This window comes from Salvelinus sp. IW2-2015, unplaced genomic scaffold (genome assembly GCF_002910315.2).
Source record: "Salvelinus sp. IW2-2015 unplaced genomic scaffold, ASM291031v2 Un_scaffold2322, whole genome shotgun sequence".
NCBI lineage: Eukaryota > Metazoa > Chordata > Actinopteri > Salmoniformes > Salmonidae > Salvelinus > Salvelinus sp. IW2-2015.
The window spans coordinates 84,327-94,875 of NW_019943647.1; the positions used below are offsets into that span (position 1 = coordinate 84,327).

At 48.2% G+C, this 10,549-nt stretch overlaps 1 long non-coding RNA gene across 1 annotated transcript in view; it reads left to right on the forward strand.

Annotated features, from left to right (window-relative positions):
• Window positions 1-8,419: 8,419 nt before the first annotated feature.
• Window positions 8,420-10,549, forward strand: part of LOC139025157 (uncharacterized) — a 6,798-nt gene continuing 4,668 nt past the window's right edge. The window contains exon 1 of the long non-coding RNA XR_011476604.1: window positions 8,420-8,633. This is a non-coding gene — a long non-coding RNA (uncharacterized lncRNA). The remainder of the gene's footprint in view (window positions 8,634-10,549) is intronic.

A 10,549-nucleotide genomic window follows, 5' to 3' on the forward strand; every position in this document is an offset into this window, starting at 1 on the left:
TTACCAGACGTGTACTCCAAGCATGCGCTGACCAACTGGCAAGTGTCTTCACTGACATTTTCAACCTCTCCCTGTCTGAGTCTGTAATACCAACACGTTTCAAGCAGACCACCATAGTCCCTGTGCCCAAGAACAACCTGCCTAAATGACTACCGACCCGTAGCACTCACGTCTGTAGCCATGAAATGCTTTGAAAGGCTGGTCATGGCTCACATCAACACCATTAACCCAGAAACCCTAGACCCACTCCAATTTGCATACAGATCCACAGATGATGCAATCTCTTTTGCACTCCACACTGCCCTTTCCCACCTGGACAAAAGGAACGCCTATGTGAGAATGCTATTCATTGACTACAGCTCAGTGTTCAACACCATATTGCCCTCAAAGCTCATCACCAAGCTAAGGACCCTGGGACTAAACACCTCCCTCTGCAACTGGATCCTGGACTTCCTGACGGGCCACCCTCAGGTGCAAAGGGTAGGTAACAACACATCCGCCATGCTGATCCTCAACATGGGGGCCCCTCAGGGGCGCGTGCTCAGTCCCCTCCTGTACTCCTTGTTCACTCATGACTACACTACCAGGCACGACTCCAACACCATCATTAAGTTTGCTGATGACACAACAGCGGTAGGCCTGATCACTGACAACGATGAGACAGCCTATAGGGAGGAGGTCAGAGACCTGACCGTGTGGTGCCAGGACAACAACCATCTCCCTCAACGTGATCAAGACAAAAGAGATTGTGGACCACAGGAAAAGGAGGACCGAGCACGCCCCAATTCTCATCGACGGGGCTGTAGTGGAGCAGGTTGAGAGCGTCAAGTTCCTTGGCGTCCACATCACCAACAAACTAACATGGTCCAAGCACACCAAGACAGTCATGAAGAGGGCATGACAAAACCTATTCCCCCTCAAGAGACTGAAAAGATTTGGCATGTGTCCTCAGATCCTCAAAAGATTTTACAGCTGCACAATCGAGAGCATCCTGACGGGTTGCATCACTGCCTAGTACGGGAACTGCTCGGCCTCCGACCGCAAGCACTACAGAAGGTAGTGCGAACGGGCCTAGTACATCACCGTGGCCAAGCTTCCTGCCATCCAGGACCTCTATACCAGGCGGTGTCAGAGGAAGGCCCTAAAAATTGTCAAATTCTCCAGCCAACCTAGTCATAGACTGTTCTCTCGGCTACCTCACGGAAAGTGGTCCTGGAGTGCCAAGTCTAGGTCCAAGAGGCATTTAACCAGCTTCTACCCCAAGCCATAAGACTCCTGAACAGCTAATCAAATGGCTACGCAGACTATTTGCAGCCCCCCCCCCGCTGCTGCTACTCTCTGTTATTATCTATGCATAGCCATTGCAATAACTCTACCTACATGTACATAATTACCTCAATTACCTCAACACTGGTTCCTCCCGCACATTTACACATTGACTCTGTACCGGTACCCCCTGTACATTGCTCCCTCTATTGTAAATCATTAAAATGTCATAGATACAAGTAATTACTGTAAAATAGAAGCACAATAATATATTGTAATTAGAAAGGTGTGCAGGTACTGTAAGAATACAGCAAATTGCTGTTATTTATAAACAGTAAGTTATTCTAGTACATCTACAGCAACATGTTGTAATTCTAATTTACATTAAATGATTGTTGTTTTACAGTACTTTTACTGTAACTATTTTTGCCATTTATTTACTGTAATTTCTACAGTAAATGCTTTATCCTCTTTGAGGTAGGTTGGTCGCTACCTGGCCAACATCCGGTGAAATTGCAGAGCGCGAAATTCAAATTACAAAAATCACACAAAAGCATTACATACATTTTCCAACCAATCAGAGGCGTCACGAAAGTCAGAAATAGCGATAAAATAAATCACTTACCATTGAAGATCTTCATCTGGTTGCAATCACAAGGGTCCCAGCTACATAACAAATGGTCCTTTTGTTCGATAAAGTCCTTCTTTTATGTCCCAAAAAAGTCAGTTTAGTTGGCGCACTTGACTCAGTAATCCACCGGTTTCCCTCGTTCAAAATGCAGACAAATGAATCCCGTAAGTTACCAATAAACCTCCTCCAAACAAGTCAAACAACGTTTCTAATCAATCCTCAGGTACCCTAATATGTAAATAAACGATAACATTTTAGACGGAGAATAGTGTGTTCATTACCGTGGATAAATAACCTAGTGCGCGCTCTCATCCATGCGCATGAAAACACTACAGCCCCTGGTCTGCCACAAGTGGGGGAGAATGCAGGCATTTGACAACGTGGTCAGACCAGGGTTGACGTTTACGTAGTATCAGCATGGACGAGTTGATAGCACAGTTTGTTCGGGCCCAACAAGCGCAACAGGACATTCAGGAATGAAAGCTGGAAGAACAGAATGTCCGTCTGGTTGAGGAAGTCAGGAAGCTGCGAGGAGAAACTCAGACCGAATCGCGTCCCAATCAGTTTTAAAATCTAATGGAGGATGACGACATTGAGACCTACCTCTGCATGTTCGRAAGGGCGGCACTCTGGGAAGGATGTCCCAAGGTGAAGTGGGCGAGGCTGCTGGCCCCATTCCTGTCTAGAGATGCCCAAAAGGCGTATTATGCCCTCAACACCAAACAGGYKGCTAACCACGACGGTCTCAAGAGGGAGGTACTCAGTTGCTACAGATACAGCCTGGCCCAGCTGGTCCACGACTGGAGGTTTGTGGCCAAAGCTTCCCCACGASYCCAGATGAGTGACCTACTGCACATCACCAGGGCATGGYTCCTAACCGACRTAGCCACACTCCCCGTTATTGACAATGGATCGCTTCTTACGGGSGYTACCTCACAACATGAAGAGGGCGGTGAGCCTACGCACGCCCCAGACCTTGGAGGACCTCTTGGGAGCCGTGGAGATGCACCAGGATACCGAAGCCCTGCTGAAAGGGATGCAGGCCGAGTCTGGGAGCCGTCGGAAGGGATGGAAGGACGACCCCACCACCGTACTCCCCAATCCGACAGTCAGCCAGGCTAAAGGACTGCAGACCAGCGGAAAGACAGCCGGGGGAGAGTTGACCTAGCGCCGACGACCCTAGGTGGATGAAGACCAAAGAAGGTGTTTTGAGTGTGTTCCCAGGGGGACACCTYACATGTTCCAGAGGAGTCGATGCCATCAGCAGGCCCCGGAAACGAGCCGGGCCACTACGTCACCTCCTGTTGAGCACCCATGATCCTGGTGAAAGTCGACGCTCACGACACCCACTCTCTGTTCCGGAGTGTGGTAACGCTTGTACAAGCGTGCCTGCTGGCCCATCCGACCTTGTGTCCACGGTGACACCAGGTGGTATTCGACCGGGCAGGCCACCATCATGACGCCAAAAAGGAGCTGCCAGATGGTGGTGGGTGCCGTGCTTAGTTACCGGTACACATCCTCGTAGGATGAGATTGTCCACTGTTTGTGGCACTGTGAAGGCACTAGCTGGGAGAAAGAGTACGAGCCGGCGACTGACGAGATCGGGGACGGACCGTTGCCTGCACGGCCCGGAAGCAAGCGGTTGCCAACCCTGTGTCTACGGACCGGTTGTCGGGGTCCGAAGGGGTGCTGGAACCAACCCCACCTGGTGAACAACCGGAGGAGGATGCWCCCCCTCCTCGATTTTGAGCCACCTGAGGGGACAGTTCGGGACTGCCCAATGGGAGTATTCGAAATTGAAAGCCTCCACTGCCCAAGTGATARCGGTGGATGGCCAGTTTCTTCCGGGTGTGAGTGACTGGCGATACCCCGATTTCCAAATAAAAGATAACCTGTTGTATCAGGTGTCGCACAAACTGTAGGTACGTCGGAACCGTCGTTCAGCTGGCCCACACCTATTTGTTGGGGGTGCACCTAGGAATGGAGAACACCAGGGTACGGATCACACTTCCGGAACTCGCTGGGTACCGATCATCGGAGTGCCGTTTGAACACATCGCCATGGACATAGTGGGSCCCCTAGTAAAAATGGCCCAAGGACACCGGTACATTCTGGTAATAGTAGATTATGYCACCCGATATCCCRAGGCCATTCCCCTACGGGTGGCAGTCTCCAAGGGAATCGCCCGGGAGCTGTTCCACCTCTTCAGCCGGGTGGGCATCCTGAACAAGATCCTGACCGACCAAGGTACCGAGTTCATGTGAAATGAAAGATTTGTGTGTTCTCCTACAAATAAAGCAGATCCAGATCTTCCATTTTCATCCGCAGATGGTTGGGCTTGTCGAACGGCTCAATAAGACACTCAAACAAATGCTGCAGAAGTTCATCGAGTGGGACGGGAAGAACTGGGACCARCTACTACCCCACCTAATGTTCTTGATCCGATAAGTGTCCCAGGCCTCCACTGGGTTTTCCACTTTTGAAATCCTCTACGGGAGGAGACCATGTGGCCTACTGGATCTCGCCAAGGAGGTGTGGGAAGCCCAGCTGACCCCCTTACGCAGTGTGTCCTAGCGCACCCAAGCCAAGGTCTACAATAGGGGTGCCCAGCCTTCAAGAGTTCCATGTGGGTGACAAGGTGCTAGTTTTAATCCCCACCGCAGAAAGTAAGTTCCTGGCAACATGGTTTTTGCCGTACGAGGTGACAGAGAGGCTGGGACCTGTAAATTACCACGTACGGCAGCCGGGGAGACGGAAACCGCAACAGATTTACCACGTGAAYCTATTGAAGAGGTGGCACTTGAGGACAACCTTGGCCGTGTTGTGGTCAAAACCCGGGATGTCGATGGGACCAGTGGTGGATCAGAGCAATGAGGACCTCGGACTGGCCTAGAAGCTAGCGCTCCGGGAGCTCATCGATTGGAACACCGCCGTGTTTTCTGAGAACGACCCTCATTGAACACCAAGTCCTCCCCCGGCCTGTAGAAACGGTACGAAAGAGGCCATACTGGATCCTCAAGGTCCGAAGAAAGGCTGTGAAGCAGGAGGTGGAGGCTATGCTGAGGATGGGAGTCATCGRGGAGTCCCACAGCGCATGCTGCAGCTCCAACGTGTTGGTATCCAAACCGAACGGTCGTCTACATTTCTGCAATGACTTCCGGGGTGTGAACAACATCAGTTTGTTCGACGCCTACTCCATGACAAGGATGGACAAGCTTTTCGACCGGTTGGGAAAGGCCCGGTAGATCACCACCCTGGACCTGACCAAGGGATATTGGTAGGTACCCATGGTAGCCTCCTCCCGAGAGAAGATGGCATTCTCGACTCCRGATGGTTTATACCAATACAAGGTCCACCCGTTCGGTCTCCATAGAGCATCACCCACGTTCCAGCTCCTGATGGACCAAGTTCTCCGACACACAGTGGACTATTTGGATGACATCCACAGCCAAGGTTGGGAAGAGCACCTGACGTGCATCCAGGCAGTACTGGATGCACTCAGGCGAGCCAGGTTGACAGCGAATCCCAAGAAATACAAGCTGGGGTTCGTGGTGGTGGAGAACCTGGGGTATTTGATTGAACGGGGGAACGTCAGGCCCCAGGAGAGAAAGGTCCAGGCGTTTCGTGATTGCCCCGTTCCCCGCACCAAGACACAGGTCAAGTCCTTCCTGGGGCTGGCGAAATACTATAGCCGGGATACTATAGCCCGAAGGCTAATTTTACCGGCAATGCCCTGAGGACTAATCTCACCGGCTATGCCCCGAGGGCTAATCTCACCGGCTATGCCGCTAGGGCTAATCTCACCGGCTATGCCCCTAGGGCTAATCTCATAGGCAATGCCCTGAGGGATAATCTCACAGGCAATGCCCGGAGGGATAATCTCACCGGAAATGCCCCGAGAATAATCTCACAGGCTATGCCCAAGGGCTAAAGCATCCTGGTAAAAATGTACAATTGCTTCGTTCACTAGGGCCCTGCATGACGATAGCTGCCAGGGCTGGTGGAAAGCAGGGTTGTAACTGCAGACTGGAAAATCACTGGGCATCACCCACTTCTCCTGGGTGTGTCAGCTCTTCCACCCCAAACAGCGTGGTCACTGTGTAATGGGGTGGGGTCTACCCTGKCCCTATCAGATCATCCCTTCTACCAGGCTGCAGTAACTCAGTCTGGATAGATACARGGRGGGKGGGGGGGGGGGSYSKSGGGACAGAGCAGCCAGCGCCATGATATCTCTCTGGACAGAGAGATTCAGAAAGTAATGTAAGGAATAACTGAACTAACTGATCTCTAGCTCAATGGAGAGTGCTCTCCATAGCAGAACCAAGTCATCTTTGCCAAGTGGAGGGAAAAAAACGCCAGTCAGAATCGTAAAAAGGGCTGAGGGGTTTCCAAGGGAACCCTGGAAACCTGTCCTCACGTGGAACGGTGGAGCAGAATACATTTACATTTTACGTTCTTATCCAGAGCGACTAACAATTAATGCATTAATTTTAAGATAGCTAAGCAACCACATATATCAGTCATAGTAAGTCAACATTTTTGGGGGGGGGTACTGTGGGATTATCAGATTTCAGATGATGGGCAGGGACTGAGCTGTTCTAGCTTCAGGGGGAAGCTGTTTCCACCATTGGGATACCAGGACAGAGAAGAGCTATGATTGGACTGAGCAGGAGCTGCCCTCCCGTAGGGGTGGCAGCTGAGTACAGCTATCTGAAGGGTACGGTGATTGACACCCCCTCCAGGAACTATTCTCGTGGCTGAGTACAGCTATCGGAAGGGTAGGATGATTGACAATCCGTAACGAGTTTCGACTGCCATCATGAATAGATTTAATATGTCGATGATAGTGACTGCAGTCGTGGTGGGGCGGAAGTGTGAAGTTAACAGCCAAAAATGTTTCATGTGCAGTATTGACCTTGTGGTCATGGACTAAGGGACAAATTATGTGGATAATTGAGTATGCCGCTTGGGCAATGCTAGCCATAATTGGGATCTTGATGGTAGGGGCCTTGTTCTACCATGCCATCCGAAMCCTAATATTTAAGAGCACTAATACCTATGGCTGGCCGGACGACACAGTCAAACTATTGACTTACAGGGCTTGTAGTTTCTGTCATGTTATGTAGGACAGAGTGAGAGTGAGCTGTCTCTGATGATCTGAAGCCAATGGGGGAATTCTGCGTGAACGTGTCAGGGAAACCAATAGGGTCTAACATCCCATTGGCATAGAACAGATCGGATGGATGGTTCATGCTCCAATCTCATTCACATCAAGGTGAAATGATTAACATGTATTTTCTCTCTCTTCTCTGCTCACGTTTTCCAGGTGATGTGGAATATGTGAATGATTACTGTTCCAGAATAGGGACCGTTGGAGACTATCTGACTTTACCCCGTTTTAATCCGTTTATAATGGTATAATTAGCTTAGAAGTAATAATGATCAGGTTATGAGTTAGATGGAATGATCTATGTGCATTGTATTTGAGAAGAGGGTAAGGGGGGCCTGGAGTTAGAGCTGATAGATCGTAATTACTGTTCTATAACACTGTCTTATATCTTTACTGTTATATATCATTATAAACTCTGAAGATGAACATATAGTTTTTATATATCCTTGCGGTCCATGTAAACTAGGGAGTGGTAAAAATAATTAATAAACAGCAGCAGTAAAATAACAAGCGAGGCTATATACAGGGGGAACTGGTACAGAGTCAATGTGCRGGATCACCGGTTAGTCGAGGTAATTGAGGTAATATGTACATGTAGGTAGAGTTAAAGTGACTATGCATAGATTATAAACAGAGAGTAGCAGCAGAGAGGTCTGGGTAGCCCTTTAGTAAAGGTGGTCTAGAGTTTTTTTTTTTTTTACCTCTGGTTGCACATTTAACATGCTGGTAGAAATTAGGTAAACAGATTTAAGTTTCCCTGCTGATTAAAGTACCCGACCACTAGGAGCGCGTGCCTCTGGATGAGCGTTTTCCTGTTTGCTCATTGAGTGCGGGTCTTAGTGCCAGCATCGGTCTGCGGTGGTATATAGCACCTATGAAAATATAGATGTTCAATTCCCAGTTTCTCTCCCTTTGAAGTCTACTTCTCAGGTGAGGGTGATGTTCAGTAAGGGTGAAGTCTTGCAAAAACAAAACACCCATATTGAAATAAAATTGAACAAGACACCCTACGACCCACACCTACACACATGTGTATTAAATCTGATTGATGGATTGGCAGTAAGAAGGCTCGGTGTATAACTGTGGCTCCTTCCCCCTTGAAAGAATGGGCAAGAGGACCAACCATGGAGAATAGTAAGACACTGCATTATTTCTGTTTCTGTAATTACACTATATTGTTTTTCCTCGTGTGTCTGTGCATGTTTCTCAGTATAAAGTACTCTGCAGCCACTCAGTGTGAACACTAGGTGAGCCACACACACACACACACACACACACAACACACACACACACACACACACACACACACACAACACACACACACACACCACACACACACACACACACACACACACACACACACACACACACACACACACACACACACACACACACAGATTCCTTTGAACACTCGCTTTAACTACCGTATTTTCTCAATAACAGCCTCTCTCCTTCACTTCACCCCTCTCCCCCTTCTCCCTAAATCCTCTAGGTTATATCAGCTGTGATGGTGAACCCCTCCACCTTCTGAACATCCTGACACAAGAGGGTACAGAATGATCGGAGGTGAGAGGTCACTTGGTCGGGTCAACAGGAAGTATTATGAAAAAGTTGCTTTACATTGAAATACAGATGCAGATGTAGTAGTCCCAGAGTTGATGATCCAAGGTCAGTTTATATATACAGGAAGTATTATTAAAGAGATGCTTTACATTGAAATACAGATGCAGAATGTAGTAGTCCCAGAGTTAATGATCCCAGGTCAGTTTATATTATACAGGAAGTATTATTAAAGAGATGCTTTACATTGAAATACAGATGCAGATGTAGTAGTCCCAGAGTTAATGATCCCAGGTCAGTTTATATTATACAGGAAGTATTATTAAAGAGATGCTTACATTGAAATACAGATGCAGATGTAGTAGTCCCAGAGTTAATGATCCCAGGTCAGTTTTGCATTTCACCTCCTGATGATTATGATGAACTGAAGGTGTTAGAATAAACAAAACACAAGACTTAATCATGTTCTCTCTCTCTCTTTCCATCCGTCTCTCGTCTGCAGGTATGTTTTGACGTGAGAGAGGATGCCAACCCCAGTCCCGTTTATCGCCACCTCACCCGCTATAAGACACCCTTGGGCCAACTGGGACCCAAGGCTGGTTTAGGAGACACAACATAGAGACAGTATTATGTAATTGTGATGACCTGAATATGAAGTTTAGTAGCAATGTAATGAATTAATCACATGCTGTCTTCCCTGCTCCTCGTTCTTCTCATCTCTTCCCTTTGTGTCTTTGACATTCTTTCTCCCACCTCCTTTTTCTGCCTGTTTTTATTATGCACCAGTTCAGATTGAACTTGCATTATAATATAATATAATAATATTTTTAATGCATGTATTGTGTATTTATAACACTTGGTGATGAGAACTTCCTTCAATAAAGCTTTTCACATTCTCTACTGGTTGAAATTAAGTGTCTCGTTTGATGAAATACGTACCACCTGTCCTGTGTCCTCAGACCAGTGAAATACTCCACCTGTCCTGTGTCCTCAGACCAGTGAAAATACTACACCTGTCCTGTGTCCTCAGACCAGTGAAATACTACCACCTGTCCTGTGTCCTCAGACCCAGTGAAATACTACAGCCTGTCCTGTGTCCTCAGACCAGTGAAATACTACACCTGTCCTGTGTCCTCAGACCAGTGAAATACTCCACCTGTCCTGTGTCCTCAGACCAGTGAAATACTACACCTGTCCTGTGTCCTCAGACCGGTGAAACTCACCTGTCCTGTGTTCAGACCAAGTGAAATACTACACCTGTCCTGTGTCCTCAGACCAGTGAAATACTACACCTGTCTGTGTCCTCAGACCAGCGCAGATGGAGGAAATGAGATGGTGAGGAGAAACCTGTTTTATTCACCCTGATGCAAAGGAAGTGTAGAGTGTTTTTTAATTCTGCTCCCTGTATATATGAATTAAAAATCTGCTTTTTCTTTGTTTAAATAGACAATAAATATAGTTTATTATTATTGTCTTATCGATGATTGGAGTGGTCCCCAACCCTGTGCCCTAGACACCCACCTGAGGACCCACACACGAAAGAGTAATCCTTATCTGTTTTATAGTCCTACTGCAAGTGGCCTATATTTAGCAAAGACAGAAAGATGAATGTGGTCAGAGACCCACTAAAGCAGCACCGCCCCCTCAAGAGTCTGAGCCTGCCTGGCATGGTGGGTCCTGCCAAAGCCAAAACCCCCTGATGGGAAGAGCATAATATACAAGGAAATTCTCAAAGCTCGCTAATGAGAACTTGACAACCTTGTACCTAGCCGGTGGGGATTCCGGTGCATGCTGGCAACACTAGCTGCAGTAACTCATGGGGAGGGGGGTGGGGTGCCCCCACCCAGGCAGTGCAGGCTGGCAACACTGGCTGTAGTAACTCATGGGGAGGGTCACACTCAGACAATCAGAGAGGCGGGCCC